Genomic DNA, 14,119 nt, shown 5'->3' with positions numbered 1-14,119 from the left:
TTTCTTCTCAGCTGCCCCCTTTCTTCTCCTCACATCGCAACTTACTCTCTCCTCTCTCATCCACACTTCCCCTTGTCAGTCTACTTCCCTGCCCACTATGCCTTCCTTTTTATCCACTTTGTCTTTCCTCCTTTATCCAATTCCTTACTTCCCTTTCCCTTCTTGAGAGGGGGAGAGAGAAAGAGAATGTGGGACTAGGCACAGAGTCCTTCTCAGGCCTTAGTTCAATAGTTAATCACTGCCTCAGTTTTCCCCATCTGTAAAATGGGAACATACTTATTTACTGACCTGCCTACTTCACAGGTGTGTTCTGAAGATGAATTGTTTGTAACAGGGTGGATTTGATTTAAATCAAATTGATTTAAATTATTATTTAAATCACTAGTCAGGAAGACTTGTTGGTTGATATAACCTTAATACATATTCTTCACAACTCAGAGATAGATGTAGGTTTCATTTTTAGAAGGTACACACTATATATTTTTAAACAGTGATTTATTTTGAAAACTTTTCAGATTCGTTTTACAGCTATATCAGAAAACGAATGATTGGTTATTTCATTTACCAAAGGTAATTGAAGCAGATATTTATGAAGTCATTGGGAGGTGAACTATCTCCAATTCAACAGGTTAATCATTAATATTTGGAGGATTTTCTTGCCATGGTGTATTAGGAGGAGAACATCACCAGACAGACATTTAAATTCTTTTATTTAACTAAAACAACAACGTTAAGCATTCTGGATTTTTTTCTTCAACAGCAAACATATAATATTTTAACAAATCAAGCATATGTCCCTCGCTTCTCACATTTATCTCCAGACTTCTTCTCCTTGTCAAGATCTATTCCGCCCCCAACAATCTTCTATTCATTGAACTTTTTGAAATTTTGCACTTTTAGAGAGAGGTAAGGGGTTGACTCTCTGTACACAAATTTGCAGAGGGACAATAGAGTTGAGGTCTGTTATTTCTCACCTCTATATATTTATTTATTTATTTAAAAACATTTTTGCTGTTAACAAGCATGTTACCTCTGGAGAGACAAATCCACAGTTTGAGAATTGCAAAACTAAGCATTTCTGACGGTATCTTCTAGACTGAGCACTGAGTCCCATTGGGTAGATAGAAAGATTAACCTAAATAATCTATACAGAAGCCTTTGGAACCACATAAGATTGGATCCCTAATCCATGAACTATTGGAACTTATTTACTAAACTTTTCTTAAACATCACATGAATACATTGTCTCATACTATAGAATTAGAATTTATAATCCCTATTCCATGATGAGAGATCTTTGAGCTATAATGCATCTTAATTAAAACTATCTTTACATAGGTTTTTTTCCTCAAAAAGCATTTTATCAAATCTAATTTTTTTATTTTTTTTTAAATCATTGATTTTTATTCACTCTGGTTTATAAAGCTCTTTGAAGAGTGTTCTGACTTCACACAACAAAATCTGAAAAACTACACAGGCACAGTTGAGTCCCAAATAACTGTGTTTACTAGATAAACGCAAACATACAAGGCCTAGCTACATCCATACTGCTGCTCTTATGGGGTCCTGGCAGCTTCTAAAACCTAGAACATGGTGCCAGCCACTAGAGGATTCACAGATTATTTAACAGAATACTACCCTTTTCCTACACACCACAAAGAGGAAAAGTGCTCTCTAATTGCTAAGTATTATCCTCCCTACTTCTCTCCATTTGCCTTCATGTAAGAACATAAGAATGGCCATACTGGGTCAAACCAAAGGTCCATCCAGCCCAGTATCCTGTCTACTGACAGTGGCCAATGCCAGGTGCCCCAGAGGGAGTGAACCTAACAGGTAAAGATCAAGTGATCTCTCTCCTGCCATCCATCTCCACCCTCTGACAAACAGAGGCTAGGGACACCATTCCTGGCTAATTGCCATTAATGGACTTAACCTCCATGAATGTATCTAGTTCTCTTTTAAACCCTGTTATAGTCCTAGCCTTCACAACCTCCTCAGGCAAGGAGTTCCACAGGTTGACTGTGCACTGTGTGAAGAACTTCCTTTTATTTGTTTTAAACCTGCTGCCCATTAATTTCATTTGGTGGCCCCTAGTTCTTATATTATGGGAACAAGTAAATAACTTTTCCTTGTTCACTTTCTCTACACCACTCATGATTTTATATACCTCTATCATATCTTCCCTTAGTCTCCTCTTTTCCAAGCTGAAAAGTCCTAGCCTCTTTCACCTTTCCTCATATGGGACCCGTTCCAAACCTCTAATAATTTTAGTTGCCCTTCTCTGAACCTTTTCTAATCCAGTATATCTTTTTTGAGATGAGGAGACCACATCTGTATGCAGTGTTCAAGATGTGGGCATACCATGGATTTATATAAGGGCAATAAGATATTCTCCGTCTTATGCTCTATCCCTTTTTTAATGATTCCTAACATCCTGTTTGCTTTCTTGACTGCCGCTGCACACTGCATGGATGTCTTCAGAGAAATATCCAGGATGACTTCAAGATCTCTTTCCTGATTAGTAATAGCTAAATTAGCCCTCATCATATTGTATGTATAGTTGGGGTTATTTTTTCCAATGTGCATTACTTTACATTTATCCACATTAAATTTCATTTGCCATTTTGTTGCCCAATCACTTAGTTTTGTGAGATCTTTTTGAAGTTCGCTTTGGTCTTAACTATCTTGAGCAGTTTAGTATCATCTGCAAACTTTGCCGCCTCACTGTTTACCCCTTTCTCCAGATCATTTATGAATAAGTTGAATAGGTTTGGTCCTAGGACTGACCCTTGGGGAACACCACTAGTTACCACTCTCCATTCTGAAAATTTACCATTTATTCTTACCCTTCGTTCCCTGTCTTTTAACCAGTTCTTGATCCATGAAAGGATCTTCCCACTTATCCCATGACAATTTAATTTACATAAGAGCCTTTGGTGAGGGAGCTTGTCAAAGGCTTTCTGGAAATATAAATACACTATGTCCACTGGATCCCCCTTGTCCACATGTTTGTTGACCCCTTCGAAGAACTCTAATAGATTAGTAAGACATGATTTCCCTTTACAGAAACCATGTTGACTTTTGCCCAACAATTTATGTTCTCCTATGTGTCTGACAATTTTATTCTTTACTATCGGTTCAACTAATTTGACCGGTACTGACGTTAGATTTACCAGTCTGTAATTGCCGGGATCACCTCTAGAGACATTTTTAAATATTGGCGTTACATTAGCTATCTTCCAGTCATTGGGTACAGAAGCTGATTTAAAGGACAGGTTACAAACCATAGTTAATAGTTCCGCAATTTCACATTTGAGTTCTTTCAGAACTCTTGGGTGAATGCCATCTGGTCCCGGTGACTTGTTACTGTTAAGTTTATCAAGCAGGGTTTATCACCCTGTCTTTGCATACTCATCTATATCTTCCATTCCTGTGATTCTTTCCTTTTTCTTCCTTTCCTCCCTTTCTGTGATAGATAGATACAGAGCAACAGGATTTGTGGACAAACTGGAATTTTGTCATCCATACCAGGCAAGTGCCATTATATTTCTGAAAAAAGTAAATGTATGTATATAGATTCAATCTGCCTGTGAGAAGAGAGACTGATTTGTACATTGCTTTAAATAAATGCCAGTTTTCCAGGTGAGAATGGTTCTGGATCCAAGTGAGCACTTCTCTAGAATGACATTTCAGAGATGAAGGGAGTGTTGTATTGAGCTAATGAGCTTTGAGGTGCAGCCAGGGAGTTAGTTGCCAAATATGTAAGAGGGAAGAGCCTGAACTCATAAGACCTATCTCGAAGTGGGATTTAAAGCCTCAGGGTTTGAGGTAGTACCAATTAGCAAGTTTCCATGACTGCAGGCTGTGCTACTATTCTGATATTTAATTTCGGGATAATGTACAGGATAGCAATGCAGCATATACATTCTCATCTATGTGTTTTTACAAATGTACAATTCCCACATAGACTGGGCTTTACTTAGATGTGGGCCCGAGTTTCCCAGTCTGACCTATCGCAAGGTTTTGGTTTGATTCTCTCTCTGTCTTTTGACACCCCAAAGCAGCATAATTCAGCTGTTCACATGGAGGCTAAGAGCCTTTCCTACCTATGGCTGCTGTGGAAAATTTCAGTATTTCTCTTTCTAGATTAGCTGTTTGCTTTCGGTGTGTCCAGATGTTGCAATTGTCCTCATAGTTGAGGACACAACTCCTCCCCAAAAGTTCACCCATAGTGAGTGCTCCCCTTACTTGGCTAGTGCCAACCTGACATTAAAATTGAATTGGTTGCAAGAGTGGTGGCCATGCATGGGAAATGGGTGGTTTCTCAAGGGATATAGAGAAGCTCTTTGTAGCCTGTGTTATTGTAAACCCACCTGTGCTGCATGCTCATAGTATTAGAGGAGAGTTTTCAAGAAAGCACTGGAAATCTTGACAGCACTTATGAGCTGTTTTCCCCCCTTGTCTCTTTTCCTGGAGTACTTTTGGCTACTCTACCTTAACTGGGTTTGGAAATGGGGTTAAATCCCCTGGGGAGAATCAATGGCTTGACAAGTGAAAGCCAGCTAAAAACTTCACCTACCTCAGTAAGTTGTGCTGCCATATTCAAACCCTAGATCCATCACATCAGGTAAAAACTAGGAGCACCCTATTCCACTAACATCAAAAGTGCATATGTGCATTTGAAATAAGACCTATGGGAACAATTCTGATATGTGATGTTTTTCAGATAGTCTGTATCACAGGTGTTAATTGTCTGAACTATGATTTAACTTCATAGCAAGTTAACTGCATATGTATATGATGCACTTGCCGTAGGTGAGGTTCCTGGCTAATCAGGTGAAGAGATGTTACACTGTTACACTGTTAGCCTCTGGAGAACGGTAAACCAAGTCTTGATAATTCTAGTTAATAATACTTGGTGCATATGCAGCAATTTACATGTTCATATCAGTGGCTACTCAGGGCACTTGGTACCTGGCATGTCTGAGCCCTTTGTAATCTAGATACTTGTCTGTTGTGAAGGCAAGTGTAAACAGCATTGGGGCAGGAGGCAGTGTTGAAACAGCTATGTGCATAAGCACCATAGTCAAGCATATTTTTAGAAAAGCAAGATGGGGTGCATCTGAATAGACTCTCAACAAGCCAGTTCCTGAAATCCATTTATTTCAGTGGTAGTCATTAGTATCTCCAGAATGAGTACTTTTACACCTTAAACTTGTATCACTGCCAGTATGGTAAAATAAATACAGAAACAACAATACATTTTAACATTCTCTTTTTTATGTTGTACCTTGTACAAAAACTAATTTTGTATTATATATAATTATATACATAGTTATATTTTTTGTTGGCTGTCATTAAATAAAGTCACATACTAACAGTTCCATGAGAACGTATTGGACGGTTCATATTGAGTAAGGATCTCATTCCTTTAGTCACAAATACAGGAAAGTCTCTATTTAAACACCTCTTCTGCATAACCACTTATAGACCAACAATTTCTGAAGACACAAGTTTTACCCATGGGTTGATGGAGAAACCATATTAACTGATAAAGCGTTTCGACATTAGAGGAGCATACACTGTAGGGGATTGATGGCTGTGAGGTAACCTATATAGTTAGCTGGCTTATACTGATATAGGTGTTGGTGGATGTAATCCTATTAACAGCCTGCCAACTACTAGAGGAAGTGTAAACCAAGCTCTTCTTTCATGAAGGCAAAAGTAAAATTTTCTACTGAATAGAATAACCGGTGTTAGTTATATGGGGAAGTATTTATATAGTAAGGAGCATGGCCATAGGCAGAAAAGTGATGGTGTAAGAATGGCAAATACATGCAGCCATGGGCCAGTTTTTTTTGTTTGTTTGTTTTGTTTTTTAAAAACAACCTCTCAAATTGCATTTGCAATGTAATGTGTAATTACCTGATTTTTCCATGTTGGCACCACTAGTAAAATCTATGGAACCCAAATCTACTTGCAGTTTGTCAGTCCCCAAATTTTGGGTGCCGTTTTAAAGGCTGGGTTGAGGCCTGTTGGAAAATTTACCCTAATATCATCTCTTAGCACTGGCAGGCCACAGAAGTAATAACTATTCTACCTCAAAAATATTGTCAAGTAGGTTTGGGTTCCATGGATTTTACTAATGGTGGTGAGATATGAAGCAGAGTTTCTCACATCTTGATTTTTCAGATGGCATGCTAGGTATTAGCTTGTTCTAACTTGGTAAATTGAGAGAAAGTAATTGGAAAATCAGTAACAAAAGAATATGGAAGGGTTTTATTTGTAACAATGCACTCTTCTGTCCTTTTCTACACTTGTAAAATATGGATTCCCAAACTGGGTAGTTAAGTTTTTTTGTTTTTGTTTTTTCTCTTTCCTCTTTTGGAATCTAACTGCTGAGCTCAAGTTTTTAAGCTACCCATAAACTTGAGCTGAGTGTATCTTTTAAGCAGTTACCAATCCATGAAAGGACCTTCCCTCTTATCCCATGACAACTTACTTTGCTTAAGAGCCTTTGGTGAGGGACCTTGTCAAAGGCTTTCTGAAAATCCAAGTACACTATCTCCACGGGATCCCCTTTGTCCACATGCTTGTTGAGCCCCTCAAAGAATTCTAGTAGATTGGTGAGGCATGATTTCCCTTTACAAAAACCATGTTGACTCTTCCCCAACAAATTATGTTCATCTATGTGTCTGACAATTTTGTTCTTTACTATAGTTTCAACCAGTTTGCCTGGTACTGAAGTCAGGTTTACTGACCTGTAATTGCTGAGATCACCTCTGGAACCCTTTTAAAAATTGGCATGTCATTAGCTATCCTCCTCTCATTTGGTACAGAAGCTGATTTAAATGATAGGTTACAAACTACAGTTCATAGTTCTGAAATTTCACATTTGAGTTCCTTCAGAACTCTTGGGTGAATACCATCTGGTCCTAGTGACTTCTTATTGTCTAGTTTATCAATTTGTTCCAAAACCTCCTCTAATGACACCTCCATCTGGGACAGTTCCTCAGATTTGTCACCTAAAAAGACTAGCTCAGATTTGGGAATCTCCCTCACATCCTCAGCCGTGAAGACGGATGCAAATAATTCATTTAGTTTCTCCACAATGGCCGTATCGTCCTTGAGTGCTCCTTTAGTATCTCAATCGTCCAGTGGCCCCACTGTTTGATTAGCAGACTTCCTGCTTCTGATGTAATTTAAAAAAAAAAAGTTGCTATTACTTTTTGAGTCTTTGGCTAGCTGTTCTTCAAATTCTTTTTTGGCCTTCCAAATTATATTTTTACACATCATTTGCCAGAGTTTATGCTCCTTTCTATTTTCCTCACTAGGATTTAACTTCCACTTTTTAAAGAATGCCTTTTTGTCTCTCACTGCTGCTTTTACATTGTTGTTTTGCCACTGTGACACTTTTTTGGTTCTTCTACGATGTTTTTTAATGTGGGGTCTACATTTAAGTTGAGCCTCTATTATGGAGTCTTTAAAAAGTTTCCATGCAGCTTGCAGGGATTTCACTTTTGGCACTGTACCTTTTAATTTCTGTTCAACTAACTTCCTCATTTTTGTGTAGTCGCCTTTCTGAAATTAAATGCTACAGTGTTGGGCTGCTGTTTCCCCGCCACAGGGATGTTAAATTTAATTATATTGTGGCCACTATTACCAAGCGGTCCAGCTATATTCACCTCTTGGACCAGGTCCTGTGCTCCACTTAGAAATGTCCCATGAGGACAGGCTTCTCCATTATGAGGTTTCTTGCATCTTCCTCTGAAACAGTTTGCTGTATCCACTCCCTGGCAATGTCTACACTGCAGATTTCTGCCAGCACAGCTGTGTCGGTCGGGGATTGAGGGTGAAGACGTGTGATATTTGATTGACATGCCAAAACTCTGCTTTTCCTGGTATCGCTTGTTTTGCAGGAGGCGGGGTTGGAATAAAAATTAAAAGCATTGTTGTCCTTGCTAGGAGTGCTTTACCAATATAGGAATACTGGTATACTATACTGATAAAGTATTCATAGTGTAGACATGGGCTCAGGCAGGATACCCAATTAGATGAACCTCTCTTTTGATTTGCCATGGCAATTCCTATGTTTCATTTTAACATATAACCAAACATTATTGACAGCCTCCTGCTGTCTCGAGAAAAAAAAGGAGAATCCCTTTTGTTTCAAAATTGATCATCATAATCATGTTCAGCTAAATTTAAAAATCAAGCACAATAAAACAATTTGTGTATCCATGATTAAACAGGTACACTGACATGAATTCCCACTGTCATCTTTTTAAAGGAATACTGGCTTGTGAAATCTATAAAATAATCTGCTCCTAACCAAAGAAAATTGGTGTTCACTTTCCTGGCGGAATTGGCAATCTGTTTATGCAAAAAATAGATACGATAAAATAGATTAAAATTAAAGGCAGGCGATGGGAGATGAGAAAATGGAAGCATGCTATGCAGTTTCTAGTGCATATATACACATCTGTATATATTACAGCATATGTATGTACATTATAAAGAACACAAGACATTCAGCTGTAAACTTTAAAGAATTTTTAATAACTTTTAAAAAATAAAATGTATATTTTAAATTATGTTGTCCTCTATATGGTGCACAAAACTGTATCAATCCTTCTGTTGCAATGACAAAATCCAAGTAACCAATAACTGTCCAATGGGATATTGTACAGATGATATTCAAACTGAACTCACAATGTAACTCCAAACAGAATTTTCCATGGCGATATCATTACTGTGAACAATCGAATATACAGTGTATAAAATTCATGAATACCCACCCTTGTGAACTAAAGTACTAGTTTAAAGATCAGCCATGTCCCCACTTCCTCTCACGCTATGTTTATAGAACAGCTGTGAGGGTATCAGGTATGCCTCATGCTGGTAGCCCACTCCCATCAAACTGGGACCACTGTCACATTTAGCAATGTTGGAAGGGTAAGGTGAGGTGGGGGTCACAACCCCGGAGATATTCAATTGCGCAATCTTTAATTTGTTTTTTTAGAGACTTTTGTGTAGCAACCACATTTACTGATGCCAGATTAATGTTTTTATACAACATCATTGTAGTTCATTACTACTAAGTCCAAAGGGAATCAAGAAATACCATGTCCAGGGTTTTTTGGCAGATAGATATAGAGCAGAAACTGAAGTGAATTTTATTGAGTCTGTGCTACAGGGTGTAGAGTTAATAAAAGATGGCTGCTATGGACAGCTACAGGAAAATAAACCCTTATTATAAATATATTTAATAGTTATGATACAGGACAGCAAAGTTAAAAGTATGGCAGACAGAAACTTAAAGCCAAATCCTGGTCCCACTAACTTCAATAGGACCAAATTTGGGCCTCATACAGTGAAATCAATCAAAAAGGGCCTGACTCTTTTAATTAGGGACATAGTCTAAACCTTAACTCTGGATTCCCTGGCTTTGGTCCTGTTTTACATTTTAAAAGTTCTCCTTTTTATTAAAAAAACAACAACCCAACCCTTAAATCATAAAAACATTGATTTAGGAGAGCAATTGGAATGACGTCTGTGCTGCTCTGGCGACATAGAGCCTTTTAACATGTGCCAGGTGTACTATGTGCAGGGGCGGCTCTAGGCCCCAGCAAAGCAAGCACGTGCTTGGGGCAGCCCATTTGCAGGGGCGGCAGGGATCCAGCATGGGAGCTGAGAACTAACAGGGGGCCCTGGGAGCTGTAGTTCCTTGGTTAGGTCCCTGCCTATAGAGCCAGGCCTGGAGCAGGGAAAGAACTACATTTCCCAGCATTCCCTTGGCCACTACCAACAGAAAAGAGGGGGAGGGAGTGGGGAAGCTGAGACCTCATGCTGCAGCCTGCTATGAATGGAGAGCTGCGCTGTGAAGGGTAGGGATACTATATTTTAACATTCAAAAAATAGGACACTCCACAGGGAGGGAGGGTAGCCCCAGCCTGGCACCATCCACCCCCTCTGACTGCCCCCCACAGAAACCCCAACCCATCCAACCCCCCTGCTCCCTGTCCCCTGATCACCCACTCCTGGGACCCCTGCCCCTAACTGCCCCCAGGATCCCACCCCCTATCTAAGCCTCCCTTCTCCTTGTCCCCAACTGTCCCCTCCTGAGACCCCCCCAACTTCCCCCCTAGGACCCCACCCCCTACCTGTCCCCTGACAAATCCCCGGGACTCCCATGCCTATCCAACCGCTGCCTGTCCCCTGACTGCCCCCCCAACCCCTGACCCATCTAACCCCCCCTTCTCCCGGCCCCTGACTGCCCCCCTGAACCTCCGCCCCATCCAACCCCCCAGCCACCTTACCGTGCCACTCAGACCAGCATGTCTGGCTCCGCGCAGCGCCAGACACACTGCTGCATACATGCTGCCGTGCTCCCCTGCGGAGCCACAGCCCCCTCCACCCCCCCAGCACCTGCCTTCCAGATTTGAACACCTCAAAATTCAGGAGTGCTCAAGCTCAGTTTGGGCAGCTGTTACTTCATTTCTCCCAAACCAAATATACTGATCCACTGTAACTTGCTGTAGAAAAAGTAGGATAAAATTGAGCAAGAAATGTTTCCCAGTGGTTATTAGGACTGGAATTGCTATTTTCAACAGTGTTTGTTTGTTTGTTTAAAAGGAAGACAGTGATATTGCATTGGCAAATTCCCCATAGAAAGAAAGAGTGGAAGAAAAGAATAATAAAGGTACCTCAACTTTTCCTCATTTACGTAGGACAGTCTTATAATATGCATCCAGATATCCTCCAATCACACAAGCTGAAAATTGTTCCACTTTACTGCAGTTCTGTAACCATATGGGAACCAATCCTGTCTGTGTTCTGTGCACATCTAAAATTCATGCTGAATGACCTGCCGTGGGAGCGAGTTACCAGTGACCCAGGGCTGCAGCGGAAGGAGGGTGCAGGTGGGGGAGAGGGGGAGAGAGCCCAGGGCTGGGGCGGCAGGAGGTGTGTGTGTGGGGCAATGGTGGGGGGGAATGAGGGAGCCCAGAGCTGGGGCGGCAGGGGGGGTGGGTGGGGAGAGCCCAGGGCTGGGGCAGCAGGGGGGTGCGGCGAGGAGCCCAGGGCTGGGACTGGGGGCAGCCAAAATTTTTTTTGCTTGGGGCGGCAAAAAACCTAGAGCCGGCCCTGACTATGTGATGATTGTAATGAACCAGTCTAAAGTTAAATGTGAACTAAAGAAATGTCTTTTACAAGGTGTGGTGGTTGTTACAGCTACACCATCCAATCAGTTCTCTTACTCAGAATATCTCATTTAAAAAAAAATCTGAGGTGATTAAGTGGATTATAATATGGGGCAATGGTTTGAAGTCAGATTGTGTTGGTAGTGTCTGTAAGCTCTGTCTGGTGGCCTATGTGAAAAGAGTCAATAACATAGAATACAGACTCCAGTTTACCAATAGCTGCACTGGCACTGTGCTCGAGACCCAGATTAGACAAATTACAAAGTCTTGTTGCATTGCTGTTAATGCCTTTCTGGCTTTACACACCCCCAGTTACTTTGGTTTTCAAAGAGATGCTCACACCTTATGTCATAAACAGATAGTTAAGGGTTAATTCCTCTTTTACCTGTAAAGGGTTAAGAAGTTCACATAGCCTAGCTGACACCTGACCAGAGGAACCAATGGGGGGACAAGATGTTTTCAAAGAAGGAGGAGGGAAATCAGTCTTTTGTCTGTTCAATAAGTTTTGTGCTGGAGTGAAGGATCCAGCAATCAACCATCTAACATTTCTTAAAAGTAGTAAGTGTTTAGAGAAGGAATATATTAGATTATGTTTATTGTCTTTTGTGACTTTCTTTTGCATAGAGGGAGAATCAAATTGGGTTTCTTTGTGTAACTAAGTTTTTGCCCAGAGGGACATCCTCTGTGTTTTGAATCTGTTGTCTGTGAGAGTAGCTTGCATGCTAATCTCACAGAGGTGTTCCTTTCACCCTTTTTCTTTAATTAAAAGTCTTCTTTTAAGAACCTGATTAATTTTTCCTTGTTTTAAGATCCAAGGGTTTTTTGGATCTGGGCTCACCAGGAATTGGTAGGAAGTGAATCAGTCCCAATCCTGCCAGGAAAAGAGGGATAAAGACGGGGGAAATATTGGGGGGAAGACAGAGTTTCCAAATGACTCTCCCATAAATGTTTGTTTAAACTATTTGGTGGTGGCAGTTATAAGATCTAAGCTGGTAAATAAACTTAGGGGTTATCTCATGCAGGTCCCCACATCTGTACCCTAAAGTTCAGAGTTGGGGAGACACCTTGACACCTTATCTCCTAGGAGGCTAAAAAACAGAGGCAGTTTACATAATTGTAAAGCAGCACAAACTGTGGCAAATGGTTTAAGCACAATCAGAAGGCGTGTTCTAGCCTTCAGTCATTTTACCTTTTCTCCATGCGTTCCTTCAATGGACTTGGCCAAAATCTTGCAGTCTCCACTGAGCTCTGCATGTGAACTAGGGGATTCACATGAGGAATGGGTTGTACTCCCTACCCTTGAGACCATTTTGTAGAGCCTGAGAGGGAACCTTCAATCCAGCTCTGCCACATGATGATGCATTGTTTTCAGCTGAGCCATTGGGACTGCTGCCTGCATGATAATTTTTAATGACAGATGAGTCTATTTGTAGCAGTCCACTTATCGTTTTTAAATCAATGTCTTGTTAATGCATTCCTCACTCCATTATTCCGCTCCTCAGAGATGGAACCCAGAGCTGTCAGCAGGAATGCCTGTGAGTACAACTGTTCTAATGAGCCAGGGCAAGAACTTATGCTAATTGTACAATTTGACTTTGGTGTGTTCCTCTATTCCTGCCTCCCTCTCCCCCACCTACTCCAAACAAAAACTGTGCTTTAAGAACAGAATTAGTCTCAGTCCTGTTCAAATGTGGAAGATTTTCTGCATTGTGCCAGGTAACAGCCCACAAAGGCCTGATTTGTGACACATACCCAGGAGCTCTTTAGTGGTTCTTGACTTCTGCATTTGTGAAACTCCCATTAATGTTGATAGATGCCAGTGCCCACTAGAAAGGTGGTAAGGAAGCCTATTCCTCACATGGGTGAACCACACTACAGCAAGAACCTGCACTAAGCCATTAAGCGTCTGGATACTCTGCTCCAGCTGTAGTAACTCAAGGATGAATACATGTGTTCTTTAGAGAGAGAAGGTGGGGGAGGTAAATCTTTTATTGGGCCAACAAAAGATATTACTTCACCCACCTTGGCTATTTAGTAGCTTGGAATCAACATGCCTAAACCAAGCTACATCCACTTGGCTTTGGAAGTCAGAGGAGGAGAAGGCGAGCAACTGCAATTGCCACTGCTCAGGGTTGCTGCAGAGCCTTACCTCAGAGCAGCATGGTGTTGCTTTGGGTAGGTCCCACACCTCTCGTGGCTGTAGGGATGGTTCTTCCCACAAGGCCCAGTTAGGCCCCCTCCTTCCAACCGCAGCAACCCTGTTCATGATGCTACAGCTCTCTGAAAATTTTGCCAAGCCTAATGACTTATACCACCACCTCAGGATTTGACAGAGTTAAATAGAGGGTTCATTTAAATCAGTTTTCTCACTTAATGGCAGAAGGGTAAAGGTGGTACAGAACACATATAAAACACTAAAGTTATAGCAACCTTTCTCGAATAGATACTGCCCATGGCTTGGCTGCCAGGATCGAGATGGAGAATGGCCCAGCAGACACAGTCACTCAAGGCTGCATGTCTACATTGCACAATACTGTAGGCTGTATTGGGCCTACCCTCAGTTTAGAAGTTTGCTGGATGAAAAGTTTTCTTACAATTCAATGAAAATTCCCTCAAAGCACAATTCACACATTCTCTTCAATTATAACAATGTGGGAACACACACACATACACACACACACAGAATTGTTTTCCTGCAATGAGGAGTTGTGACTGATGTTTTTTTTGCAAATTCCAGCAGGGCCAGGTGTTGCTACTGAGCAAGCCTGCACAAGGGGGGGAGAAAAAAAGCTTGAAAGTTGACTCCAGTTCCCACTGGGAACCATTTTCCTTAGATGTTGTAAATAAGTAGTTTAGCATTTCTAAGCAGGAAAACATCTCAAGTCTTAAGCACTGTGTAACACATGTTTCTTTGACAA

Source organism: Terrapene carolina, unplaced genomic scaffold (assembly GCF_002925995.2).
Source record: "Terrapene carolina triunguis isolate 2854851 unplaced genomic scaffold, T_m_triunguis-2.0 Scaffold171, whole genome shotgun sequence".
Taxonomy (NCBI): Eukaryota; Metazoa; Chordata; order Testudines; family Emydidae; genus Terrapene; species Terrapene triunguis.
This window is presented reverse-complemented; position numbering follows the sequence as displayed.